This window comes from Lonchura striata, chromosome 1 (genome assembly GCF_050655825.1).
Source record: "Lonchura striata isolate lonStrDom1 chromosome 1, ASM5065582v1, whole genome shotgun sequence".
NCBI lineage: Eukaryota > Metazoa > Chordata > Aves > Passeriformes > Estrildidae > Lonchura > Lonchura striata.
In genome coordinates, this window is record NC_140703.1 from 102,140,453 (window position 1) to 102,156,600 (window position 16,148).

Here is a 16,148-nt window from a genome sequence, read left to right on the forward strand (position 1 = left end):
TGACAGGTTGTTTAAATACCAGAAAACAGTTGAACTGGAGAAAAGCATTGAGATTTAAAAAATTATCTGGTAAAAAGATGTATGAAACAGCAGGGTTTGAGATTGAAAAACAGATTTTCCTCTATGTGGGATTTTTTTTTTCCTCCCACAAAAGCCCTCTCACAGGTGTCACTTGGTTTCTCAGATCATTATGAATGGTACAATAGACTTGCAGGGGCAAGTACCAGTTATTCACAAAGATATCTGGGACACTGGATCAAGGAGAAAGACTGGAGCTTAGAAGCACATATTGGGAGCAGATGAGTTTACCTGCCTCATCTTTTATATTTTTTCACTGCTGTGAGGAAAAGATGTAGTGCTTTTGCCTAAACTTAGAAAAGGGAGAAAGCTTGAACACTGCACAGTAAATTCCTGGGAATTCCTGTTCACACCACATGTAAACAAGAGTAATAGCACCAGAGAAACATGTTTGGAGATGACTTTTGCCTCCCCCATTGGTTTAGAGGAAGACAACTGTATTTCTAAGAAAATATGGCACAAACCACAGGGCCCGAGACAAGTAATAAGTGGGAAGACTGGGCTAATATCTGCCTTTGAAAGCAATCTGCCACCCCAAACACAAAGCAGAGAAAGAGGAAAGAGAGATCACACCTAGAGGAAATTAGCACATTCTTAAACACATTGTGAAGACCATGATTTTCCCAGATCATCTCCTCCTTCCCACGACATTTACCTGATCCATTGAAGAGCATTCACCAGAGCCCTGCTGTCAGAGCTGGAGACCTTTGGAGGATGCTTCTTGCTTTTTCTCATGAGCAAGGGATTTATTTGAATAATATGTAGGCAGGAAATATTTGAAATCACTTTAGGGAGTTCTGTTTTGATTTTCTCACAACAGCTATAAAATTTAACCTCATCTCTCCATGGATTTGTACTGATGTCTTTTTAGTAACTTTAAACACATTGTCATATTATTATGGGAAATGCATCAAACCAAACCAAATTCTGTCTTTGGCAGGTTTCTGTCACTGTATCCTAATCCGTGTTCCCAGTGTGACTGAGGAAATTACCAAAGACAAGTGGAAAAAACAAAACAATCCTTATATTTAGTTCAACTTTTTTTTTTTTTAATATTATTTTAGTGACATTTGTCTTCATTTTGCCCTTAACTTTGATGTTGATATCTCCCAATGGAGCAGTGGTTTTTTGCATGTCCAGGAGCACTGAGACAAATTGCTTATTTTTGACAGCTGTCTTATACATATCAGAGGCACAGGAGTGCCTCACCTCACTGAACTTGTTCTGGGGAGCCCCAGCTTTATTTTCTGCCTCTGTTTTTCATATGGTTCTTTTGAGTACAAGACTTACATATTCTCTTTCAGCAGAGAATGAAGAAAAAGGGGGAAATTACCTTCACATCACCAGCTGATTTGAAGAGAATCAATCACAAATGTCAAGATCAGGTTGAGTGTTTGCCACCGGACAACAGCTAATCCATTATAAATAAATATGTCTGTAACAATGTGTAGTATAATGTATATTTCAGTATTTTATATATTCAACATATTATACGACTATAACAATTACAACATTAGATCTCAGGGTTGATGGCAAGAATAAAAAAATTTCCTAGGCTGGTCAGCCCCAGAATAGTGACTAGTCTGAGACTCTCATTGGGTCATGTTTTAATCTTGAGATTTTTCTGCAACTAGCAGCCACAAAAAAAACCTGCTTCCTAGGCATTGATACCAGGTCTCCTTGCCTGCAAAGAGTACAAGAAGTTTTCCCAACTAATGTGGACATGTGCCTGAAGACAACTTTTATTGTTCTAAATGTCTCTTGTTTCAGTATATAAGAACCTTGGCAACAAAATACTGGTACAGTAAGTATAATTGCAAAAAAAAGCAAGAGAGTGAAAACATGTAATGGAAAAGGGTTTATGTGATAGATGTCATAAAACTTGTGGAGTTTGTGGATTGACAACATCAGACACTTGGCTCTATTTTGATCAAAGGGAGATGGGGCAATGACAAGGATGTGCATGCAAGTAAATGTTTGGGGGGTTTTCTGAGGTTTCTGGGGAGACACTGACAAAAGGAAAGGAGCCAAAACTGATTGTCCTGATACCTTTAAGGGATCAAGGGACAGACCAGGTGAAACCCTCCACAGGTCTGTGTTTCTAGGCTTATGACCTATTAAAGCAATAAGAAGGGACATATCCATTACTATTCTACTATTCATGTCCATGCTCATGACAAAGATGTTCTAGCCCAGTCTGTGGACTGACTCACTGATAAAAAGGAATTAACATGTCAAATAAAACCATTCTGCTTTGCCTTCAGATTTATTGTGTTTAAAGATCAAGACCTAATAAGTCATATCTGGAAAAATCAATCTTCTGCTGTCATCTGTTTTATGTTGATGCATTTTTGGTCTGGGAAAATACATGAAAACCAGAAAGTAATTTCAGAGTCCTACAGAAGTGTAGATTTTTTGACTAGACATTAGATGGTATCAGAAAATATGACACTTTTTGTTGAGCATCATATTTGTTATTTTGCGGATTTATGAGGAAAAGAATGTTTCCACAGCTGTAGCCCTAGCAAGATCTTTAATAGTGGTGGTGTTTGGTTTGGTTTTTTTATGTTGGTTCGCAGTGTAACGTCCTGTTGACAGAAAAGTAATCAAGTATATTTATAGATATGATACTTGGACATAATGAAATAGAATACAAACATAAAAATCCCCAAAGATTGGATATAATCATTTGTTTCAGAGTCAATATAAATGCAGTTTGTTGTTCTTATCTATCCTAACTCTATATAAGAAAATATCATAGATGTAACCTTTTTGAATTTGTGCATAATACTTTTTCATAGAAAAATGCTGTCATGAAGGCAAGCTTTTCAGCAGGAAGGTGGAATTTCCTGTTTGGACAACATTACATAATTATGAAACTGCCCACATAGCTCATTTCATCAATCTCTGAATAAAGACTTCTAATTAAATTCAAAAGTTTGGGATTTAAAGGTGAATTTACTATTTTAAACCAGAAGCAATGCCTCTGATATCAGATTATTTGGGTGATGAATCACTTGAATATTTTGGTGAAAAGGATGGATTGTCTGTTTTTGAGAAGTATCATAATTTGTATTTTCTCTCTGTTTCAGAGGAGAATAATCAATTCTTACATTGTTTGTGTTTTTAGTCTGAAATTTTACAGGCTTAGGATAAAAATATGTCCTGTCCAATTTCAAGAAAAGCCAGCTGAGGCACTCTGAGGCACTCTGCGCAGGGTACCTGACAGTTACCAGGACAATGTGCTTTCCAAGGTATCTCTTCCAGGCATATGTTCAGGTTATCCAGGCTTTGTAATTATTAAAAAGGAGATTTCTTGGATACATATAAAAACCCAACCTTCACTGAAAGAAATTACTTTTGGGTAGGTCTTGAAACAACTTTGTTACTTCAGAGCAGCATTCTGCATTCAACCCTAGAGCCTAAAACAACTGTACCTTAAAGGAATGTCAGTGGCATGGTGGTAGGGTTTGAGCATCCATGGATTAGAAGGACTAATATGTGGTTCTCAGGCTCATCAGGGTATGTTTAATGGAGAGAATTCTCTGGGAGATCAGTTCATGGTATGGATTACCTTATGAGACAGAGCTCCTCCATAAATTCACCATCTGGTGTACAGTGCACTGCAATAATACTTCTGATAGTGAAAGTGTTGGTATTAGGCCAACATTTTCACTCTTTCACAGAAATTAGAAATTGAGGTATTGTGTTTAAACCTCATCTCAACCCCACACAGCCCCAGCTCCACTCCAGTGGGATGAGGGACCAAATCAGAGGGGTGAAAGTGAGAAAACTTGTAGGCTGAGATAAAGACAATTTAATAGGTACAGCAAAAGCTTTTCATAAGCATAGCAAAACAATTAATTAATTCACCCTTTCCCATGGGCAGGCAGGTGTTCAACCACATCCAGGCAAGCCCTATCCCATGTAAGGATGCCTTGGGAAGACAAATGCTGTATCTCCAACCATCCTCTCCTTCCTTCTTCTCCCCCAGCTCTCTAGGCTGAACATGATGGCCATTTGGTATGGAATTTCCCTGTGATCATTTGGGGTCAGCTGTCCTGACTGTATCCCCTCCCAAATCCTCGTGCACCCCCAGCACACTCACTGCTGGGTTGGGGCGAGGGGCAGGAAAACCTTTGACTGTGCAAATGCTGCTCAGCAATAACAAAACCATCTCTGTATTAACAACCCTACTTTCAGTGCAAATCTAAAACACAGCCTCATATGAGCTACTATGAAGAAAATTACTCCAGCCAACGCCAGCTCAACAGGGGAGCTCTGTGTGGCTCCAAAGTGCAAATCAGGGCCCTTGAGCTCAAATAGAAGTGAGAAGGAGGGAGCAGCCTGCAACAGGAGGCCCTGCAGATGTGCAACTGGAGGTGACCCCACTGAGGTGCTTCCAGGCTTGTACCTGGCACAGCTGGATCCCTTCACTGCTGTTCAGCTCAGCTTGCAGCATGACGATGAGCTAAAGCACGAATGAATTTCAGCTCAGAGAGCTGATGCTAAAACAGTATGAAATGTCAGTTCTCAGCAAGGGTAATAACAATTCTGGGGCATTAATCATCTGCTGGGACACAGCCAGACAGCAGCAAATTGCAGGCTAATAAGAGAAAATATACATGCTATATTGTAGGTGTGATTAAGTTTCAGGGCAAATATCTGCCAAATATGACTGTAAGGATTGTAACACAGAGGAAGGGGTGGGGCAAAACCAGCATGAGCTGCAAAGGAGGGTGTGACTGCCAACGCTGAGGAGCATTTTCATCAATGAGCCAGCACTCAAGGGAAGAGCCAGCTGAGGGTGGTTCTGAAGAGGTAGTTTTGGGAAGGCAAAGCTATTTGGCTTCCTGCAGCACAGGCTTTGATTTGAAGTGGCAGAAATACTGGCAGAGGCTGTGGTTGTAAACAGAGCAACAGCAGCAGGTGGGAACACCATGCACACAATACTTTGTACATCTTGTGATTGGATTCTGTTCACCCCCTGGGAAGCCCAACAGCATCCTAATCTGCACCCATTGTTGTATAAATAAATACTTGTCTGAATTACTCCTTTCTCTGTGAGGATAGGATAATGCTGGGTCAGCACAAGCCCCATGCCTGCTCACCTACAGGAAAGCACTTTCCTGACCTGGGCCTGTGGCCAGCAAGCTTCTCTCCTCCAGACTGGACTCTTCACACACCTCACACTCCTGCCCCGAAGGTACTCAGCATCTCCTCCCAGAGCCTCTACTACACGCTGTCTCCTGTCCCTGCATCTTATGGGCACTTGGGTGACAAGGACAGACAACCAAGGGATCCCAGGACCTGGGAACCCCTTTGGGGGTTGAGTAGGGTGAGCTGGGGCACTGGCAGGGGAGAGGAAGGACTTTCCTTCACCCAGAGCAGAAAGACCAAAACCCCTTGGAGACAATGGCAGAGAAGGGAGCCCCATTCAAAGCAGTGGGAGCCATGGAAACAGCATTTTAGCAGCAGAATGACCCCCAGAGGATGAGCACAGATCCAGGTTCTGCTGAAGAATGTCCCACCTGGAGCTCTGTGCTCAAAGATTCTGTGTGAGAAGCACCTGGAGTGTCAACTTATGATCAGCCTCCAAGGTGAAGCCTTGACAGACCTAGGAACAGTGTTTGCCACAAGGGAAAAAACCTGTATCTGCTGTGGGTCTGGGGGCAGCTCCAAAGCTGGGCAGGTTCCTAGAGGCTACAGGAGCTTCCTTGGTCGCATGCTGAATCTTGGCACATAGGCACAGATTCTGGAAATAACAGTTACATTGACCATCAAGAAAATGTTACAAGAACAGGTAAAAAGTATTGAGTAATTTAGACAAAGCAGCTGATAGCTGTCAGCTACTTTTCAGCTTTACTGATTTGAAAATAACATTGGTGATACAGCAACATATTTCTTGATAAGCAGAAAACAAATGCATCAGATTAGTAAGTAACAATCTTGTGCTTCAGAAAATATCAGACCCGAATATCTTTATTTAGGCATAATGGAAGATTTTAAAAGTAATCTAAAATAGCAATATGATGCAGAGAGTGCTTTGGTGCAGTACTGATGTAATAAGATACCTTCAGTGTTGCATACACACCCTTTTGTAGGGGACATTAGGGTTAGCCTCAGTGCACACTAATTTCCATCTGACAGTTCCACATGCCAGCCACAGAATACAGAAATACTCTGCAATGTAAATTCCATGCCAATAAGGAATTTAGCCTGAGGTAATCAAATCTGCATATGCTGATTTTTAAGAAGTATTTTCAGCATTATGTAGTAGTACAACAGCCTCTATTTCCTGGTTATTTTTTAAGACACAAGACAGTTACACCAGTTTCAAATCTGAAAATTGCACATGCAATTACAGGTTAGGGAAGGGAAGGGAAGGGAAGGGAAGGGAAGGGAAGGGAAGGGAAGGGAAGGGAAGGGAAGGGAAGGGAAGGGAAGGGAAGGGAAGGGAAGGGAAGGGAAGGGAAGGGAAGGGAAGGGGCAAAAACTGTATACACAAATAATGGTTTAAATTGTGAAGAACTATTTATTTTAGCTTTTCTAACAATTTCTGAAACCTAGTTACAGAATATTTTATTTCTGCTGTGTGTTTTCTTTCTCCATCAAAAGTGTTTATCAACATCTCTGGCACTTAAAAGGAATATTAGGACATAAGCTAGAAGTAATTTTCCAAATAAGAGTCCTTTGAAACATGTATATAGTTTATTTTAATCATATGATTCTCACCTTGGGGCAGCTGCTCTCCCACTAATAACACCATTTTTCTATACAGGTAATGGTATGCAGGGAATAACCACTTGCTTGTGGTTTGTTCGGAACCACTTTAAATTGTCACAGGATTTTAATTCAGTGATTTAAGGATTTGAAGATTTTCTGAAATTACTAGCATGGAGAAGATTGAATTTAACAGAAGAATCACAGCACAAATAAATGTACTAGAAATACAAACTAAAAAAAAATTGAAAAAGTAAAAACATAAAGGCAAGAGAATAGTTATGTGGAGAAATAAATCCTGTATTTACTGTAAAAAGCCTTTGTCTGCTTTTGTCTGTTACACAGACTATTTTTATTGTGGTTAGATTATAAATGTGTTATGTCAGCATGCTGATTATGAGCTAAATGTGACAATTCAATCTGTGGCATGTGCAAAAACAATATTTATCAGTGTATGTAAGGATATATACTGACCTTGAGTAGGCACAGAAATACATTACAAAAACACAGACTTAATGTAAAAGTAACTTTATTTTAATACCCAAGCACTAAATTGCCTAAGTAACTTTGACTCACAAAATGTGAGAGTCACAAATTATGTTTTTTTCAATATTTCTGTTATTCTTTCATATTGTGATAAGTGAATCTTAATCTGTTCACAAAATTCAATTGTTGACTTGCTTCTCCCTTTCTGTGGCAGTCTAAAGTAAGTCTTTCTATTCTGAGTGCCAGACAATTTCCTTAGCAAACACATATCACTGTCAAAAAATAAGTAAATTAAGTAAACTGAAGGTTTCAATCCTAAATTATAGAAAGTTTTGCCTTTTTTGTTGTTGTTGTATTGTCTTTCCACCACATCCATGAAAATTAAAGACAAGTTAAATTTACTGCCAGCATTTTTAAAGGGTTTTCTATCAAAGGATTAAGAAACCAAAGAAAACTCCTAACAGAATATGAGCAGGAAATAATAATAATTTCAATTTCTGTCTTTTTTGTATGCTTCATTTTGAATTACTTCTAAGAGGGTTAAGTTTCTGACAGAAGACTGACCTCCAAAAGGGACTGAAGTCCCTTATCTCCCAAACTACTATTGAGCTCTACTGCAGACTGTCATAGAGCCAACATCGTATGTAAGAGCAACATTAATTGAAAAGGGTCAAGCTCTCCTTCTTGCAATCTGCTTGTTTTTGAAATAAAATGAACATGTCTGTATATGGAGAAACCTTATGAACGTTTAAAAAGAAAGCAGTTATCACAAGCCATTCACCAGTTGTGATGCCACAGCTCCTAAATCGAGTTCTTTCTGCTCCTGCACCCTGCAGTGCCACATTCTCCAAGCAGCCTCTCTGCCATGGGAGCACTGCTCCCCTCCACCCCACCCCAGGCAGCATCACAGGCACTGAGCCTGCCCTTCCTCTCCTCTCATCAAGAGTCCCTCTTTTCCTTCCTTGCAGAGGTGGACAAGGAAACTGGATGAGCTCTGACAGTGTGAAGCCGGAAATGAAGAAAGTATTTTTTGCTTAGTTTGGAGGAACCCCTCAGCAGAGGTTTTTCCATGAAGAGAGAGCTCCTGGGGCTTCCTTCTGATGTGTCTGAAGCTGCTCTCTTCTCATTCCAGTGGCAGAGTTATGGGCTGATGTGAATCATACCACCAGCTCCTGCTTATACAGCCTGCTGGATGAAAACCTGGAAGTTGCCCAGAGCTCTCAAGAAATTATCTGATGGATTTAAAGCTATAACTTTCTTTTATTCAATTATTTTCTGAGGAGTGATTTTAAGCTCCAGCATTTGAATAGAAACTCCGTATCAGATTAGTCCTAGAACAGAATCTAGAGTGCCTAATAGCCCATTCTCTCTCCCAGTCAATTGACTTTCTTCTTTAAAATCTCAGGGAAGCAATTGTTGCAGCTGAGTTCAGTAAAGTATTTGCTAATGTATTGTCAATTAACAGTTCTATTGACTGGAGAATTCAGCTGCTTTGTATATTACTATGACATAAAAAAGATACCAGGAGGTAATTAAATGAAACATTGTTTAAAGACACGTAATGGAAATCTACTGATTTAAATATATTTCAAGTTTTTAAAGAACCACCAGCATTTATCTCATTGCCATGAAATGGGAGTTAGATAAAGAGACTTAACATTTCATTTAGAACATTTCCCGGTCTTTAGGGTTTGAATGCTTTAGAGAAAGTACATCCTGAAAAGCTCTTTAAAGTAAAGGCTAGATTTCTTTAAGCAGAAGATAGAAAAGATGTGATAAAGATTCATTTTTAACTATAATTTATACTTGTTTTAATGCTTTCTCACCTTCTCTCTCTGTTAAAAACAAAACACCATAATCTATTCTTTTTGCTGTAAATTTTTTTGCAGCCAAGTGATTTTTTTTCCTTGGGATAAAATTTCATCCATTGCTGTGATGCATTCTTTTATATTTAAGAAAGGATGTCCATCCCTGTAAGGTGACTGCTGCTTGTTTGACATTTCAGAAGGCAGCTCATGGCTGGTGCTCTGCCACAGCAGCCAGCCTGCAGTGTACAGCACCCTGGCACCCAGACACACGCAGGAGGAGTTGGGACAAAATTGGCAACTCCACAGGCAAAGCAATTGTTCATGTGCACTGAGCACACCTGTAGAAATCTGGTAATGTATCTAAATCACAAGTTTGCATGTTTAAGCAGAATTTATCTAATGGCAGATTTGAAATGCAGGTGGTCCGGGTGATGGGGGCTGGCACACTGGCTGAGAATGAAGGCACAGCAGCCATAAGGCATCCCAAGTGCTCAGGCCTAGCAAGAGCATTAACAGCACTTACAGGATCAGCTCACTAGAAGCTAGAGGAGAAATTACCTAAATTCACTGCAGAAGATGATTCTGGACAAGATTTGGGAACTTGTATCCTCAAATCATATTTATAACTTACTGAGAGGAAGGGAAGGCAGACATGAGCACTTGTCAGAAGCAAAGGCAGCACTGAGAAGAGGGCAAAGCTGCTGCAAGGCTGACCACAACTCAAAATTCTGGGTATATCTTGGGTACTTCTAAAGGAGAAGACAGCAAGTTATTACACTGACTTTCTATTATTAACCCAGATTTCTTTTTAATGACCTCTTTTAATGACCTTATTTTTATTGTATGGCTGATATGAATTCTTATACATAAGGGCCTGGGGTTTTTTTTGGTTAGGTTTTTGGTCAGTAAGCCTGTGTGTGAAGTGGACCAAGTGGACTCGATTGAAACCAAGATCACTCCATCCTTCTCTCAGCAGTGGAACAAGATAAAACAGCACAGTTGAGAACTCCTGAGTAATCTGTGCCCTTACATACATGGGCGACCCAAGAGAAGGTCTCTATGATACCAAGGAATCAAATATGACAAGATTCTTGACAAAGAATTATACCAGGAAAACTCCAGAACAATTCTTGGGTTATGTTAAAATATTACTTGCAAAGACTTACATTTCCCAAGAGAAGCTCATAAAAACACAGGTGACAAAGCTAACTAGAAGGTAGGAAGCTAAAAAAAAAATCACAGTAGGGTATTCTAAGCCCCCTTTTGACTCTTGAAGCTTCATGTAACTCTCTAGGTTAGACTGCCATTTAACAAAATAAGGACATAATAACAAGAAGGTAAGACTGCAATTGCCAGGCATGTACAAAAGCCTGGATGTCACAAGTCCCAGAAGGAGCAGTGAAATGTGATTGGTTAAAATCATATAAAAACAGATTTTAATGAGATATCAAACATTACAGACTAGTCACTTCAGCTAATATGAATGCAACACTCACTTTTTGTTCTGCTAATGAATTTTGAGGATTCAACATCATTGAATCAGGATCAAACTAAGGCTGCCATCAGAAGCAGTAAGTATTAAAGTCCAATAGTTAAGGGCTTTTTCCACGAACATAGACTGTAAGGATTGTAAGGAATGAAAATATCAATCCATTTCTATACATTTGCAACCAGTTTGAATTCTTGTACCATAACCTGAACATGTAAGGAAAAATATTCTTTCCTAACATAAATCATCTCACATACATTCAGAGGGAGACTTCAAAAATTACAATCCTTTTTTGTTATTCCACTCAGGGTATATTTTTTCACAGAGTGTAATGCAGTTCCTGTGCATTTTCCATTTATCTAATAACATAAAAATGTACCATTTGACGCTTGGCAAACAGATCAATGTGGATGTTACCATCATCTTGATAAACAGATATTTCTGTGAGAGTTGAAATATGGATGTTTTGTCTAGCAGGAAATCTGGCATTCATCTTATGGTGTCTTCCTTGTTTGACATGCTCTGCAGCTTGTAGATCTTGGAGAGACTGATATGATCACAGGAAGGTTTTTTGGATACAGCTGAGACCAAAGTTCGGCCCATTTACGGAGAATGGTAACTCCCAACAGGCTTTCTTTTCTTACTAGAAGATAAATTAGCTCAAAAGGCTGCAGAGACATTTCCAGGTTAAATCACAGCTGCTAAAAGGACTGCCTTGAACAGAATGGTTTGTGCTTTAAACCTGTATCAATAAAGCAAATAGAAAACAGAGGAGGTGATCCAAAAAGTTATAACAAGAGCTCAGTGTTTGAAGAAATTGTTCAAATGAAAGGGACAAAATACTTCTGTTGAATATTTGGTCTTCTGGAGCCAGAAAAGAATGAGATTAATCACAGTGTCTTTTTTTTTTTTTTTAACAGAACATGTGGACAAATGGAAGAAATTGCTTTAAAGTTTAATTTCCTTAAGCAACTCTGAGGGCAAACCACATGTTTAAGAAAGCAACAATAAAAGTGTGTGAACATGATGTTACTATTTATGAGGGAAGGGATATTACCCTTTTCCATATTTTATACAATCTCTCAAATTATTGTCATTTCCTTATTTTGCAATTACTCCAAAGTCCTCTCACCCCTCTGTCTATACTTCACTTGCGTAAAGTTGGGACCTCAAAAATGAGCTGTTCCTCAAAAATCTCTGAAGAACTTGCAGGTCTGCAGATAAAGAGGGCTACATGAATCCCAAGCATAATTTTTATAGACTCTGACAACTTGATGGTCTTTAAGGGCCTCCCACTGGCCAAACACAGAACTACATTGGTACCCTCCTACAGTAAAGCTCCCTTCGCTTGGATTTAGGTGTGTGAGGGCTTCGACCTCTCATATCAGATGAGGAGGGCTCAGACAGGACCTGGGCCAAGGTATGGGGAAGACCCCGAGATTATTTGGAAGAGAGATTCTTGTGGGACTATGTGAAAGGAAGTAAAATTTTCATCTAGAAAACAACTTTCAGTGCCTATTTAACCTCATTCTTTGCTGAGTTCCCTGAGGATGAGTTACCTGGTTGTGCCATGTGTTATTTTTCAAATGAGTCATGACTGGGTGCATAGAAAGAGAACTTTTTTTAAAGGAACCTATGGGAATTCCAGGGGAAGCAGGCTAATGGGCAAAAAGCCAGGAGAACCAGATAGAACAGAAACTGGGAAGAAACTTGTGCTTAGACTGTTCCTCAAGCTTTCCTCTCTAGGGCTAGAAATGATCTCTAAGTCAGCCTAGAGCTGCCAGGGACTGAGTCCCTGGAGAGATTTAACAATATGGTCCTTCTTCACCCAGACTAATGCCAGCTCTATTCAGCCATCTGGCAGAGTCCAAGTCTGTATCACATCACATCAGTCTGCCAGATCACCTAGACACCTTTTTCTCTTTACATGCTGTTATACTCTTTTGTTCTTTTCCATTTCCACATTATTCTTCTTAACTCCACTGTCTCATGTTTCTCCTGCTCGTGAGGAAAAGCTTTCCTGCAGCAGTTAGCTTGAGTGAGTATCCTTCTATCATCCTACAAGGGGCAATCCATCAATGCTCTGTCCCTGCACTGTGAGGTCCAGGGCCTGCAGCTGGCCTGAACACTCTTGGTGATTGTCAGTGTTCAGGCAGCATGCAAATCTAACCTGCCCTTGCAAAAAAAAAGTGACATTTCAGCCTTCTTAGAAAGCCACTGGAGCATCTTGTCTGCCTAGTATCAACATCGTGATGGTGCTGCGTGTTCTGGTGGAGGTAGCCAGGCCTTAGGAGTGACCCTGAGCACTCTCCTCCCTAAAGTACAGGCTGAAGAAAATATTATTTCCCAGACTAGGCAGAGGACTCCCTATAAATGAAAAAAATGGCAAATTTGGCTTCAGACCTTGGCTGTCCTGGAAAGCTGTGATGCAGCTCACTGAAGGAGGATGATTTTCCTAAGGGTAGCTACCAAAAGAATAACTTAGCAGCTAAGAATATGTTTAAGGCTTTACCCACATAGCAAGTTTATCCTAAACCTCAGCCAAGGCTGTTGAGTTTTAGCTGCTTGTGCCCCCTTTTCCCACTCAGTCCAAAGACACAGTGCTTCCTGCCTCACCCTTTGGATCTTGCACACAGCCTGGGTGGAGTGGGGACAGCTGGGTGCTTGCCATGAGGAACAGCTCCCAGAATCTCTTCCCTACAGCACTAAGCTGGGGAGCAGGGGAGGGCAAGCAGGCAAGTCCTGGCCACCCTCCCATTGCACTTCAGGTTGCTCTTCTTGGTGGGATCTCAGTTATCCATTGCCATCTTCTGAGTGATGTCCAGGGGCTGACAGCACTATCATGGGTACAACAGCAATGAAGCAGGGGGAGCTGGCCAAAGCAATCATGTTGGATAGAGCTAGCCTGGCAAAGCTAGAAAAAAGCATCATTCCATTTCCTAGGTTCTGATAGATCAAATTTTGCCTCTCCTGGTTAGAAATACAGACACAATGCTTCTCTGCAAAGAGAAAGTCCTGACTGCCTAGCCCTGGGGCACCCTCTCTGCTGTGCTGTTTATTCTTGGGCACCACAACTACCAAAGAGCCAAGAGCATGAGCTGACTCTTGTCCCTCTTGGGTTCCTGAAGACTGTGATAAAAAGTAGCACTTTCGTTAAGCACCAAAGAAAACCCTTTGTTTTCTCTTTATTTCAAACCATCCTTTATTACCATGTGAAATACACATTCCTGTGCTCCCTGTATTCACCTCCTCCTGCAGCAGACTGCAGACATTGTTCAGATCCTGCCTGTGCCTCCTGCTCTCCAGTGACCACAAAGGAAGCTTAGGGTGGCAAACTGAGATCTGCAAGTCCAAAGTGAGACTGAGGCACAGTGAAAGAATAGATGTAGGTCAACACAGATGGATGAGAGACTGGAAAATCTGCTCTGGTGTCTGAACCAGCTATGGGAAAAAAGCTAAATGCTGTAAGTCATCTGCAAATGGGATTGAAGGAGATGGTTATCACAGCAAACAAAATCAGCAGTAGACAAGTATTCCTTTTACTAGCAGAAGAACCTGTGCTGTATTTCATTAAATCACCCAAATTCAAGAAAGAAACTACTGTTTGTGGGATCCTTAAGCACTGGCAGCAGACTATAACTTAAAATGACCCACTTCCCCAAGGCCAAATCTATGGTTACACCAAATCAGGAAAACTCTAGTGCCTTCAAAAGTCCTCAATTGAACTTCAACTTCTGATTCTCTGAGTTTGTCTTTGGCTACCATCATGAAAGCAATTCAGGCTTATGCTATCTATAGACAACAACTATGCTGTAAAGTGACTTCATGTCTTTCAACTCATTATAGATACTATTAAAACACACAGGGTCCTTGATATTTAATCTACTGTTGTAATAATGTTGAAAATACTCCAAATGGGGAAACTCATTTCATAGTTTGTGCCCTTGACTGACGGAGGATAGCATTTTATGTTGCCCTGCTAAAGGCCATGTGAGATCACACCTTTCATGGTGCTTTTAAATAATAGTAAAGAAGTCTGTGTAGAAAATAAAAATAAAACTCAAATTCTCCTTTCAGACCCATCCCTCTTTTCTGCAGCCATCACTCTTGGTATGTCTTACTCTGGCTCATGCCTCAGTATCACAGGGACACCAAAAGCTACAATCTTCATGGCAGCCAGGAGTGCTCCTCAGGTAAGGGTCAGAGACAACCCTGCTCAGAGAAGTGTTTTAAATTGGAAGCAAAGGTCCTTCAAAGAAGCTCTAAAATTTAAGAGATCTGGGATACATGCTTCTAGACAGAGGGAGCTCCCTTCCATGAGCCCCACAGCCCTGGTTCACAGCAGCCTCAGGACTTGCCAGGGAGAGCAAGGAACATGCCATGGAAATTATAGAAATGGAAAAGTGAGAAGTTACTTAGCAAATGCCCTGAAAGGATTCCTGCCTGTCTGAGGCAGCAATGCAGCTTGTCTTGGCCACTTGCAAGTTTATCACCCAAGGGAGAGAACATGTAATGGAGCAAAAAGGGGTGACACTTTCTGCAAGAAGGCTTGAATTTTTACCTCTGCCTCTCCAACCAAACCAAAAGGCTATTGAATGTCTTGGAAAGGCCTTCAGGCTCCCTTTGAACCTGGAAAAACCTCCCAGTCATATACTGACACCTCTTCAGAGCAAAACCAACCTGACCAGATTTCCACGCCAAGGGAACCCCAGCTCACTGCCAGGAGGGAAATGGGGCTGGATTTTCAGGCCAGGGTCCCTTAGCCAGGCACCAGAAGATTGATTGTACCTCTGGGGACACTGGGGAGGCCCTGGGAAAGGGCAGTGGCCAGGAGCCTGCCCCAGGGCTGGTGAGCATTGAGCCTTGCCTGCCCATGCATGCCTGGCTTCAGACACGAGGATGCAGCATCTCCTCCAGTGAAATGTTTCACTGTGTGCAGAAGACACATTCTGCTGGCATTAATCTTTCAGTCTTCTCACTGCCAGTCTAGCTTGAAGGAACTATTACACAGTCTATAAAGTTTAAAAGAATAAGAAAAGCTTAGCTCCCCATTAAATAGTTTGAAATAAAAACTAGTCAGTTTATTTCTTCTGTGGCAGCCACACAGACTAGACACATAAAAAGAGTCAGAAATGGAACCAGGGGTGCAAGAAAGAAACTAATCTGCAGAAGATGCCTCAGAAGTACAGTTATAGTTCCAGTTTGTGAAAGAAAAAGAAAATAAAAAGGGGAAAAGGACAAAAGGAAAACAAAAGGAAAAGGACAAATAAAGCTGTCAGAAAAAAAAAAGTAAAAGAAAAAAATAATAATTGTAGAGAATACTGTTTGTCAGAAATGCATCCTAAATAGCTCTGTATCATACTAGAGAATCAGAGCAGAGGCATAACAAATCCTGCCCTTGCTGCCCTTGGATTTAGGGGAGTCATGGTGGTTCTAAGGGTTTCTGTTTTCACTGACAGCCCTGATTTTCAGTGTAAGTGCACCACCCTGCAGGAGCAACAAAAAGTTAGAGGTTTAAAAATATGAACTCTTCTCAAAGCTCTGCTCTATGTGTGTATCCAAAC